This window comes from Pogonomyrmex barbatus, unplaced genomic scaffold (genome assembly GCF_055798465.1).
Source record: "Pogonomyrmex barbatus isolate J1 unplaced genomic scaffold, ASM5579846v1 scaffold8, whole genome shotgun sequence".
In the NCBI taxonomy this organism is placed as follows: domain Eukaryota; kingdom Metazoa; phylum Arthropoda; class Insecta; order Hymenoptera; family Formicidae; genus Pogonomyrmex; species Pogonomyrmex barbatus.
Genome location: NW_028297182.1, coordinates 7317713 through 7329716, shown reverse-complemented (window position 1 = coordinate 7329716; position 12004 = coordinate 7317713). Strand labels below are relative to the sequence as shown.

The following is a 12004-nucleotide window of genomic DNA, read 5'->3' as shown; positions in this document are numbered from 1 at the left end:
TTACGGCACTGATTTAATTTGAGCGACCCCTCTTCCTGACGAGGCACATATGCATATGTTCTGGAAAACGTCACCGGCATGTACCTGCCGATCGCGGAAGGAGCCCTTAACCCCTTTTTCTCTTGGAAAGGAGGAGACCTTTTTTCATACTGACAGGACAAAAAAAAACAGGAAACCCTTCGACTCGGATACGAGCAGTCTTACCCCTCCTTCGTTTCATCCTGCTTTTTCACGATGAAAAGGCGTTCAACGAGGGTCGATTCAATGCTCTTCTAATTATATGCAAAGACGTACGACTACCCATATACTATCGTTGCATGGGCGGCCTAAGAACGTTTATGTAACACGCGACGAAAATCTGGTCTCTTGAGACAGTAGGATTTAAAGAGGCGAACTTGATGTTTTCTGAATTTGTCAACTGCTGAGAAGTCACTTTTTACTATAAATTAATTGTTATAATTAAATTTAGATAACGTAATGTAAATTATAAATCTATATAATTTTGCTACATAATTGATTTTAAAATGGCAAATTTAAAAGTTTTATATTTTTTGTTCTGTTTTTTTATACATTTTTATTACAAGTGGCAAAAGTATAAACGAACATAAAATTTAATAATAATTTGCATATTTTTGATATAATATAACTGCAAAAAATGCATATTAAGCATTAATGCATATAAAGAAAATATTTGTGTAGTTGCTAAAGTTGCAAAATAGTGGATGAATTATTCTCATTACAATAAATTATTATATTTTTATTAAAAATTTAAGAAAAATTATTTAAAAAATTATTCAAAAAAAAGTTTCTTTGAAATTAATTGCTTCCTTATCAGTCTCAGTTGAGTTTACGCACGCGCCTGTGTGTATAATCGAAACACACAGGAAAGTGAAATAAAGCGATATTTTTTATGGTGTATTATGAAACAACATTTTTTAATACCGTATATACATGAGTTTAGATACACGAAAGGAGCACTTTTATGTTATATATAGATAAAAGGTCGTACTATCGATGCTCGTATGAGTTATCGCCGGACCCCAAATTGCTTGCCAACCGGTGATGCACAGCCCCGGGCTGAAGATTTATTTCCTTGGGGGTGGGACATCGGGTACGAGCTCTGATTCTCTTGAACCGAGAATGAGGTGCGCCGTGGCAAGACACATTTCTCGACGTGGAGAAGACTTTAGTTCCTGAAAATCTCGTCGTGATTCAGCGTTGTCTTTTTCATTCCACGTCATATCTATATGTCTTATTTCTTTGGAAAAATACGGGCAACCATTTTTATTAATAATAATACAGGTGTTAGTCTTATCATTATTTATGTAGAAAGCATGAACGTACTTGAATAAATTACTATGGAATATATAACGGAATATATAATTTATATGGAATATGTAAGTTATGAAAAAAAAAGTTGCTCATATATTATTAAAAAATTATGGATTTTAGCATACATTTCTAATAATCAAAACATCGCCCAATATATCACTAGGATATAACTCTTGTAATATCTTGACAACGAACTACATCTTAAACGTTATCTCCAATCGTATCTATATATAGAAAAAAAATCTTATTTTTAAATGTTATTTCGTGCAGTTAAGATTTAAATAAAAATGCAAGAAAATTGTAACATGTTTTTTGCGATATAAGCCAAAATCGCATGGTAATCGGACGATATATCAGTATAAACGAAACGGGAAAGGCATCGCTGCCTTTTTTTTATCCGATTTCCCGCGACGTTAAATGCATTTTATAATCGTCGAAGCGTCGTTATCTCTCAGGCCTATCGTATATATGCTGCACCATATGCTAATAACTCACGCACGGATCGGTATAAAAAATAGCTGGCCGCATACGCGTCTAACCACATCGGACCCGCCGTATTATATTTGGAAGGATGAATAAAAGCGGGATTTCGCATTGTGGTACGACGTGATCGTTTTCACGTAATATCTGGTAAGGATCGAGAGAGACAGAGCAGCAGCGCGATGACGAGAGGCGAGAGGAGAGATGAAAGAGATGAGAAGAGGTGTGTCAGGTAGGAGGCTTTAAACGTTGCAGGAGCAAAACCGAGGTCGGATAGGGTTGCCGCGCTTGGCAGACCGCGCGGATGTAACCAGCTTGGTACCTGCGATTCCGCTGTCCGATCGGATCTCGCGATCGCCTCATTTCACCTCGTTCCTCGATGCGGAAAGGCAAACTTATCCCGCATACGAGTCCCGAGCGTTTCCTCGTCAGCCGTCGTGTGCGCTATCTGTCTTATTTGGTAAGCAGACGTGTTTCTGACTGGACGGCTCCGTTACTTGCGCGGAACTTTATTTCTTTCCGTTTTTAACACGATGTGTAATACAACCACTGTGAAACGCATACATGACGTGCGTGAATGTAGTGTAATCAAACAAGTAACTTCTTTATCGCGACTTGAAGGGGAAATGAATTCAACGAATATAATTTACAAGGTCTTTCAGAATTATCTCATCCATTCACGAATCTATTCGCCAATTTTTCATTTATCTTTTTACAAAAGATATTAATTTCATGTATAATTTTTGAATAATTTTAATTAGATTTTTTTTTTAATATAAAAAAACTTTAAAATTGAGCATAAAAGAAAAGATTACGAACAATTGTTAAATATTTCTTTTGGAAACTCATTTCTTGATTTATTTTCTATATTTTTCAGTTTTAATACTTATATTTAAATTATTTCTTATATTATGCACAAAATCTATTTGTATTGCAAAAGAAAAATTACGATAAATAAAATGTCTAATTACGATATAATATTGCGTAATATTGAATTAAAAATACAAAATTGAAAAAGTGCGTTATCGTGGAAGACAATCGCGGTTACACAGTCGAAGTTTTTATAACGGAACGTAACGTAATCCAAAAGACATATGAATTTCGACACATACCCGCGATTTTTATAGTAGCACGTGCGATAGGAAAAAATTCCAATTTATCGGCGAAACGAGCAACGAACGAATAGGGTCAGTGGAGTAGGAATGGCCACTGGCTTTGAGCGCGGAGTTTGTCGATTGATCGACGCTGGCTCCAAACCCATCAATTGGTCGAATTCATCCCCCTTTGATGGACGGGGTGGACGCATTTCGGTTTCCTCCCTCTGCGTGCGAGGGTGCGCTTGTCATCAAATGGCCTGGCCATGCTTGAAATTTCGTACGGTATACCCGTCGAATATCGATATTCCCCGTTGGCAATCCTGGATTTCTCAAGGACAATATCAAAGGACATTATCGGGACCGCTTGCACGTGTGGTCACGAAGGAACGCGCCCGTGTGTACATGTGTGCAATTTTACACGTTCACTGAAAATTGCGAATTCCACATTTCAAGATCAGAAAGGTGGAAATATCAGATGATTCTTAATGTTTGTTTATTTCTTTTTCTACATGATATATCAATGTCTTATTTAATGCTTCATCAGTAAATACACATATATTTTATTTAAAATAAAATGTTATAATACATAAATACATATATTCAATTTATAAAAGATGCATATATTGCTTTCTCCCCACTATTGAAATTGATATTTTTCGCAAAAACAGAAACTGGAATCTATTAAACTAAATATATATATATATATATATATAGAGGAAATTTAAAAGAGCTAAAAGTTGTTTTATATACGTATACGGTTTTTATAAAAATAAATTGATTTATGCTTATCAGAATTTATTAAAGATCAGTTATGATCTAATTAAGTAAAAATTATTATATTAAAAGATAATTTGACTATTTTTATAACATTTGTATTTTTTTATATTTATTTATTATATTTGCAATAATAAAATTAAAAATGATTTTAAGAAACAGTATTTTAAGAGTTATTTGTATGTGTATACAACACAAATAATATTTATAATATAGTTTATATAAATTTAACTAAATTATTATATTAATAAAAAACATTATTGCAGTAAACATGTAAAAAAGTTGAAAGTGAAACAAGCTGATAATTCAGAAAAGTCCTTTCCACAAAGCACTCTCTTTAGCTCGGTTCAAGATTTTGGCCATTATCAATAAATTCTGAAAATTCCGGACTGTAACTGACATCGGTACACCGTTAGAGGTATACGAGAAAATTATTTTCGTCGGGTGAAACCGAGTTTAGACTACGTCAGATTGTCGTTCACGAACGTAAGTCAAGTTGGTGTAATTTCATAGCGTGGCAACGCCATCGGAGAAATAAGCGTTTGGCGCCGCGTGCAGTTGATTGTGACGTATGATACTCGTACATTATGCACCTCGCGCTTCGTCTCGGTTTCGAGTTTCGACATTTTTCTCTGTGCTTTATTACACGGTCGAGATATTTCCACTGCGATATGTCGGTTCCGAATGCTCGCAAAGCCGCGTATGCGTATGCCTCTAATATGTCGTGTGTGTACACAATCCAAAAACATATCAATGATAAAAGAATATGCATATCACGATACCAATATCGATTTATTTGAAATATGCAGGTGAATATTTAATAACATTATTTAATATTGGACTGTGATTAATAAATTTGGAGTTTGAAAAAACAAGAATTTAAAGTTTTAAAGAACTTTGAATTCTTGTTATTAAAAAAAATGTATTATATAAAAAAATGTATTATAGAAGATGTATTATAGAACAGGAGTATTGTCATTATGTCATAGAAAATATAAATTTCGCGTGGAATTTTAATTTTATTAAATATAAAAATATTTTTGCAGTAAGAATTTCAGTGTATTTGAAACTTTAAATATTATTGGAAAAAATATAATTATTAAATTATTAATTATTTTTAATTATTTAATATTTATAATAAAATCTCTATATATAATAGAAAGTTGAAAAAGTTGAAATTTTAAGATATTCTTATTTATTAGCACATTTCATAAGATTTAATATTAAAAAGTTTGTCTCTTTGTATTTCGTATATTTCATATAAGCAAAGAAATGAAAATATGTATTTTAATTATAGTGTATACATTATTTTAATATTTATTAAATTTTTCATTAGCCCAATTTTATTTTATAAAGTTATATATTTCATATATTTCATTTTATGCCTCTAAACTTAATATAATATTGCATCACGTAAAGATTTAAGTAAAAGTTTGATAAAGGCAAACTTTATAAAAACGACGACAGAACAATCTAGTGATAGGATTATAAAGAATTAAATGGAATGGAGGACCTCCAAGGTCGATAAAGCAGTCTACCCTTTCAACCCCTGAACATATCGATGTAGTAGAATTCTTTCTCGAGGGTAACTTTTTTTTCAGAGACAGCGACATGCTCGGACGGGGTTGGTACTGTTAGGTAAAACTCGATTTTTTTATTATGGTTCTTTCTCTATTATCTCGAAGATGCGTTAATAAACTTCTGTGATTTTTAATTGTTTTTGTAGAATTTAGTAATTACACAGAAGAGTTATATATAAAGAATTCTTGTATAAAGGTAATAAAAATATGTAATATAAATTATGTAAAGTATATTTCTATTATATACTGATACTGATAGCTTTAAAGAAATAAATCAATATATTTCACAATCAACAATAGAATTATATTGAAAAATATATTTAAATATTTTACATTATATTTAAATCGAATTTAATAATGACGAATTGTTGTATAAAATTTCAGAAATAGATAAAATACAATCTTGCAGAAATTTATTATTTCTCTTATTAATACATTATAATAAAAGCTTCATATTTATATATCTTTGTAAATAAAAAATGCTTATGTATCAAGAAATATTTGTAAATATTTCAAGAATATTGTTTAATGGACCCCTTCGATCATGCAACCAGATTTTCATTGATGAATATCCGGTTATGTACAGTAGAAGGGTTAAATGGATCGTAATTTACATAATGCTTATTCCTTGTAGCAGATAACCCGCTTTACGATCATGTTATGTTACTACCTGTGAAACGAGTCTTTTACGATGAGGAAATCTCATACTATAGCTTACAGGTTGTTACTCGAAATTCTTTATTTTTGTTGCATTACGTATAATTTCTGTTTACAATTCTGTTTATTTAGACTGCAATTTTAAAATGATTTTAAAAATTATATAATATAATATCTCTCCATATTATAATATGCTATTATGAAAATATTATAATTTATACTTTATCAAATTATAAAATAATTTTGTAATTTTATTTTTATTATAATTTTATAATTATTTTATAATTTGATAAAGTAATATAGTATTTGCAATTTTTTTCTCTACTTTTACGAGTGCAAACAATATTATCAACTGCAATTTCTCGTTTTGGTCAATATAATCTAAATTGTCCTCAATTAATTTATTACATTGTAATTTAAAAAATCCTGCCTACGATATTCGGAAATATAAGTAGTTTTTTTCATCAACATTCAAGGCGTTATTATTAAGCATCATTTGCGATAAAAGATATCAAGATATCATCACGATCATCACGAAAATAACTTCCGCCGTTGAGTGACAAGAAAACATATCAGGCCCAAACAAGAAAACATAGTCAGGTCCTAGTAAACAAAAAGCTGAGGACAAGAGGCGTAATGGCATCCGCTTTTTATTAGGTTGCCTCGCGAACCCTTCATTATAGCGAGACACCATTTGTCCATCGGGGGTAGACCACTGCAAGAAAATAAGACCAAGAGAATTAAAGAATTCTTTTCGATATAGTAGGATATCGTTATTTGGTAGACTTCAAACAAACCATTCATTTAGTTTTTCTTAATGATAGAGTTATTAGATCCTAATAACGGAGTCTGACATTATCAGCTTATGATTTTTTTTGTAAGCTTCTAATCCTAGTAAACTACTTCATAAAGAAGAATGTTAGATCATTTTTTTATATTGATCAATAATTTTTAATAAATCTGTATTAAATTTTGTGCAAGATCTTCACTTGTTTTGTCAGAAATAATAAAAATATATATAATATATTTGCTTACGCAACAATCACATGTATGTGCTTAGTAATGTGTTCTAGTAATTTGTATCCTGTAGTAATTTAGATTCGAGTAAAAATCACCATTTTAAATCAAAATATTTGATGTAGAAATCTGAAATTTTACAACATTTCTTATTTAAAATGTTCCTTCTCTGGAGCCAGCCTGTCTTCTTCTTCTTAAGACGGCTCGACGAAACCGCGATGTCCGACTAGCGAGATAATGAGACGTCTCGATCTCGTTGCGGCCGTGGGATCAGGATATCGCGATTGGTGGGTGGGATTTATAATTGATGAGGGCCGTAGGTACGACGCCGAGGTGTCGTTATCCGCGCTGACAAGATAATACTTGCGAAAGGCAAGGGTCCTCTTCTCTTCTCTTACCAGGTCTCTTTCTTTATCTAACCTTCTTTTCTCTTCCTCTTTTCTCGATAGCACTCCTATTTTCCTTGACTTGAGGATGATTTCGCTTCCTCTCTTTCACCTTCTCTTTTCTTCTGGTTTGGAGACTCGTGAAGAAGAGACCAACCTCGAAGATAACGATTATGTACTATACGTGCGCAGATGCATTATGCAATGGTGACTACATTGCCGTGCAAAGTAAGTTCGTCGCGTTTACTAGATAACATGTTTGCCATATTAGATCGTTATTGCATTATCTCAAATTATTAGCTATGAAGTATTAAAAAAATATATAAAAAATAAACCAATGAATATATGAACCAATGTAGCATGATTATTCTTTATGCAGATTTATTTTCTTTCACGATTAACTGAACAAAGTTCTTATTTCAAAATTCCAAAATCTTTACTATATGCATGTATGCATGTAATAATATTTAATAACATAAAATTGGATATCTTTTATTTATTGGTGTAAATTGTTTTACATGCAATTTAAAAATTAAAATTTGATAACTAATGGAAAGAGACGAAAGAATAATTTTTATAATAATTAAGCTGACTAATAATTAAGCAACTTTCTATTATAAAATTTTGATTTTTATATATGTATTTTTAAATTAATATAAATATGTTAAACAAACATATGTTTAACAAGAAAATATGCGGAACAGCTACAGTTCTACATAATAAATTTTAAATTAAATTTATTTCACATTCTGGATCAACTCTATAACCATACCAGCTCTGTGATTGGCTTCTTTATTTCAAGAACGAAAAGAGAACGTAGGAGATTGCCGCCATTTCCCGGTGGAGTACCTTTGATAAGGAAGCTTCGAAGATTTATGTCCTCGATGGCCCCTCCTTTTCTGCCATCCTCGATTTCTTGCTCTTCGCTCACGCACATCCACGACTTTCCCTTCCGCCTTTGTGGTCATCTCGACAGACACTTTCATGCGTATAAAAGATATTGCGGTAAGCTCTCTCTTACCCATTTATATTTTTTATTGGAGATTATAATAAAAAAGTTACACTAAAGCAATGTCACATGTTCTAAATTACAGATCATTTGATGATCTAGCACCATATATTCTTTTCCTTTGCTTGGTTTCCATGAAAGATTGTAAGGTGTAAAGTGACAAATTAATAAAAATATGCGATTTAGCAAATAATGATAAAAGATATTTGAATAAAAAATATGAATATTTATTCTTTTACAATATAATTTAAAAAATTTTAAGTTATATATTGCATAAATACAAACGCTTGAGAACCTGCAAAAATTTAGCTAAATATAAAGTTTAAAAATGAAAATTACAGTAGATTTTATAATGAATGTTTCATATCTATTAATATTAATATTTCTCTAAAAAGAAATATCTGATGAAATATTTGATATTACATATCACTTTCTAAACTCATTATCGTGTAACTCTGTTCACATCTTCAAGTCTCCTCTTAGTCCGCGCACAGTTTTCAAGGGTATATTTTCTTATCATTTTCTCATTTCCCGCATTGGGTCACGGCTTGGAAAGTCGCGAGATGAAAGAGGAACGGAGATCAAGCGGAAGTGAGAAAGAGAGGAATTGACTGCAGAGAGGAAGAGAGAGAAGAACTCCGGCGGGGGATTGCGAATACCTCGGGGTGCAGAGGATCGTGGAAAAGGAACGAGCTCGTTATCTCGCTGGTGGTAGATAGAGACTCACCTTTTTCGCACCGCCGGCTCGCCACCCCGCCGGCCTCCCCTTTTGCATGAGCTCGTGCTTGTTCGATAAGGAATTTGATTTAAAAATTCCGACGACTCGCCATTTTATGTAAATACACGTAGACGGTTCGACGGGCAGGAAAAATCAGCGACGGAGGTGCCGTAATCCCCCTCCAACTAGGACGGGGTTGTTTTTCCTTTTACGCGTAAAGGGACGAGAGCGCGGGATAAACGCGATGGCGTATGCTAAAATTACACTAGACATTCTATCTACATATTTTCTATTTTGCAAGTTTTAGAATGTTTGTTATTAGGGCGAGGACTCACATGATTTTGTCGACGAAAGCGTCAAATAACAAGACAGATTTTCAATTATCGCTTAATAAGTATGTATGTTTCTCATAATTATACGCGCTTGCAAAATTTGGCAAAATGTTATTTTATTTTTTAATAATACATCCTCTGGAAGGAAAGCAAAATATAAACGAATTTTAAAATAATGTTTTTATCCACAATATTTGCATATTTGTATAATTTAATATTTTAATATTTAATACATTGAAATTGCTTGTAATAATCTTTGAAAAAAATGTTACTGAATATACATTTTTTGTGCAATAATATTATTTTTCGTATTTTTCGTATTTCATTCGATTTTGATGTTTTGATGTAAAAAAATTTTTAGAAAAATATATCAATTTGCAAATGTTTAATATGACAAATTCATAAAATACACTCGACAGTTCGTCTACGAACTTTTGTTTTAATCGATCGAACAGTGACTAAAGATGAGGCCCTTTCCTGTGGAAATTTCACTCGGCGAGGCCACTCGTGTCCTTCACGATACTTCCATTACGATGAACATTACATGATGATGGCAAGGAGTAGGAAACAAGAGGGTAGAAAGCAGATAGCGAAAGAAAGATGGGCTCGTCGCGCACGCAAATGCGAATACACAGGTACGACGTGCCGAGCAATTAACTTAATGTCTTCGAGCCATTAGCCCGTCTGTGGTGCGACACTTCGTAAACACTGTCCGCTTGTCTTGATTGTATACCAGCTCTATCATGAAGCAAGACAAAGAAGCGATCTGTGTTCGTGCGCGCCTTGATAAATCGAAAGTCGATATGGCCAATTATCGATTTTGCGTATGAGCCTTCGCGTCGCGTCGTTCGTAAAAGAGTGTAGTCTTCTTTCCGAAGACAATTAAATAAAAATATCAGAGTGAATTACTACACAGTGTAACATTACTTTCTTTACAATAGACACTTGTTATATTATGAAAAATTGCTTTTTTACCTCAAACTCATACGCTACTTAAAATGTATCATACAAAAAAATCTATCAAAACTGAGAAGAATTGCAGAATTGGAATTTAGAATGATCGACAAGATTGAGCGTTAATAGAGGACACATACTATTATAAAAAAAAAAAAAAAACGCTTTTGCTTATAAAAATTTAATTAGATACAAATCTGAAAATAATTTTGTTGGATTATAAAAATGATTACATATCATATGTAAATAACTATAATAGTACTGTAAATTTTTTTTTTATTTTCTAGCAAGTAATTTGAATGCCCTGTATAATTATTCTAACATCCCAATAAAATTATTTTCAAATCTATGTGCGACCTAATTTTTAGATATTTTAACAAAATTGTTCTTTTCATCTATGCATCTATCTTTCACCACCGTATAATTACCATGCTGTGTTTCCGTTTTTCGAAGGTAAGTAAGCCATTGATGATTGCTCCTTTAGACACGCGATTCGATCAGAAAGGCGTATGCAAATATACATCGTCTCCTGAAGGATCATGACAGTTGTTAGAGAGCGATCGCTCGTCTTTATTCGCCTCTCTCTGGGCGAATCGCACGTCGCAGTGTGCGCCGGATGACCGACCGACATCAGCTCTACGGCGAACGCGATACACCGGGCGCGCGGTCCGACACGTGGGTGCACCGCACACGTGCAGCATACGTATGCACATGTACGCATACCATTACATCAGGATCACCTGCTGCTGCTCTCTGCTGCTCTCTGCTGTTGCTGCTGCTTTGTCCACATGCTACCCGCAGGCGGATCGCGCGGTCAGCACCGGGCTCCTGTCCGCTCCTGTTCCCGATGCGAGCTAGGACATCTTTTTTCTTGCACCGCCGCGCCGCCGTACGTTTCTTAGGATAGCCGATGGACGATGTTCTCGCGGTATTTTCATCAAATCGAGCAATAAGAAAAAAAAAAAGTATCTTGTCGATTTAACGCTGTCCTTTGCCCGAGGAAAGAAAAATATAAGAAAGAAGGAATTTTTATAATTTAGAATCTAATCTTTTTTAGCTTTTTTCTTATTTTGGTAAATACTCACTCTTTGTTACTCTTTTCATACATTTTTTTCAAGAGAGAAGTAATATAAAATAATATACGTAAATATAATTTCATTAAGAAGTAATATAATTTTCATATAGGTAAAAATGAATGTGTGTTAAATTGTTTATGATAAAAAGAAACAAAATATTGATATTAGTAAGCTTCTTCTATTAATCAATATTTTCTAAATTCGACGTTCAAAAGAAGTTTAAAAGAAGTATTGGCAGAAAATATTTATTATAGTATTCACTTTTTTATTCAAACGTATTAACTCAATGTATGTTATTTTAGTTTTATTTTTTTTTTATATTAATTATGCAAGCCATTTTCTTCTTTTTAATTGTGTACAGTTAAAATATTAATACTTCTTTATTTACTCTCTTTCTTTTTTTGAGAAAGTATTGGAGTAAAGAATACTTCTATCGCGAATTAATATCTGACTGAAAGCTATTAAATGCATCCGCGACCTTGACTTGCGTTTGCATCTCTACCTGCTGCTGTCCGTCGGTCGACGAGAGATTGATCTCGATCGTTAGGAACGGAAGGAGCTATGGGTACGAGTGGCTTCCTGTTCTTTTTCT

At 32.8% G+C, this 12004-nt stretch overlaps 1 protein-coding gene and 1 long non-coding RNA gene across 2 annotated transcripts in view; one reads left to right on the top strand and one right to left on the bottom strand.

Moving 5' to 3' along the window:
* Positions 1-12004, top strand: part of MESR6 (misexpression suppressor of ras 6) — a 254116-nt gene that overhangs the window by 213697 nt on the left and 28415 nt on the right. The gene's annotated exons all lie outside the window — the stretch shown is intronic.
* On the bottom strand, positions 5690-9798 carry LOC148934755 (uncharacterized). The gene is made up of 3 exons (XR_016141142.1): positions 9060-9798; positions 8173-8302; positions 5690-7480 (listed from the first exon to the last, which is right to left on the bottom strand). It is a non-coding gene; the product is annotated as an uncharacterized LOC148934755 (long non-coding RNA).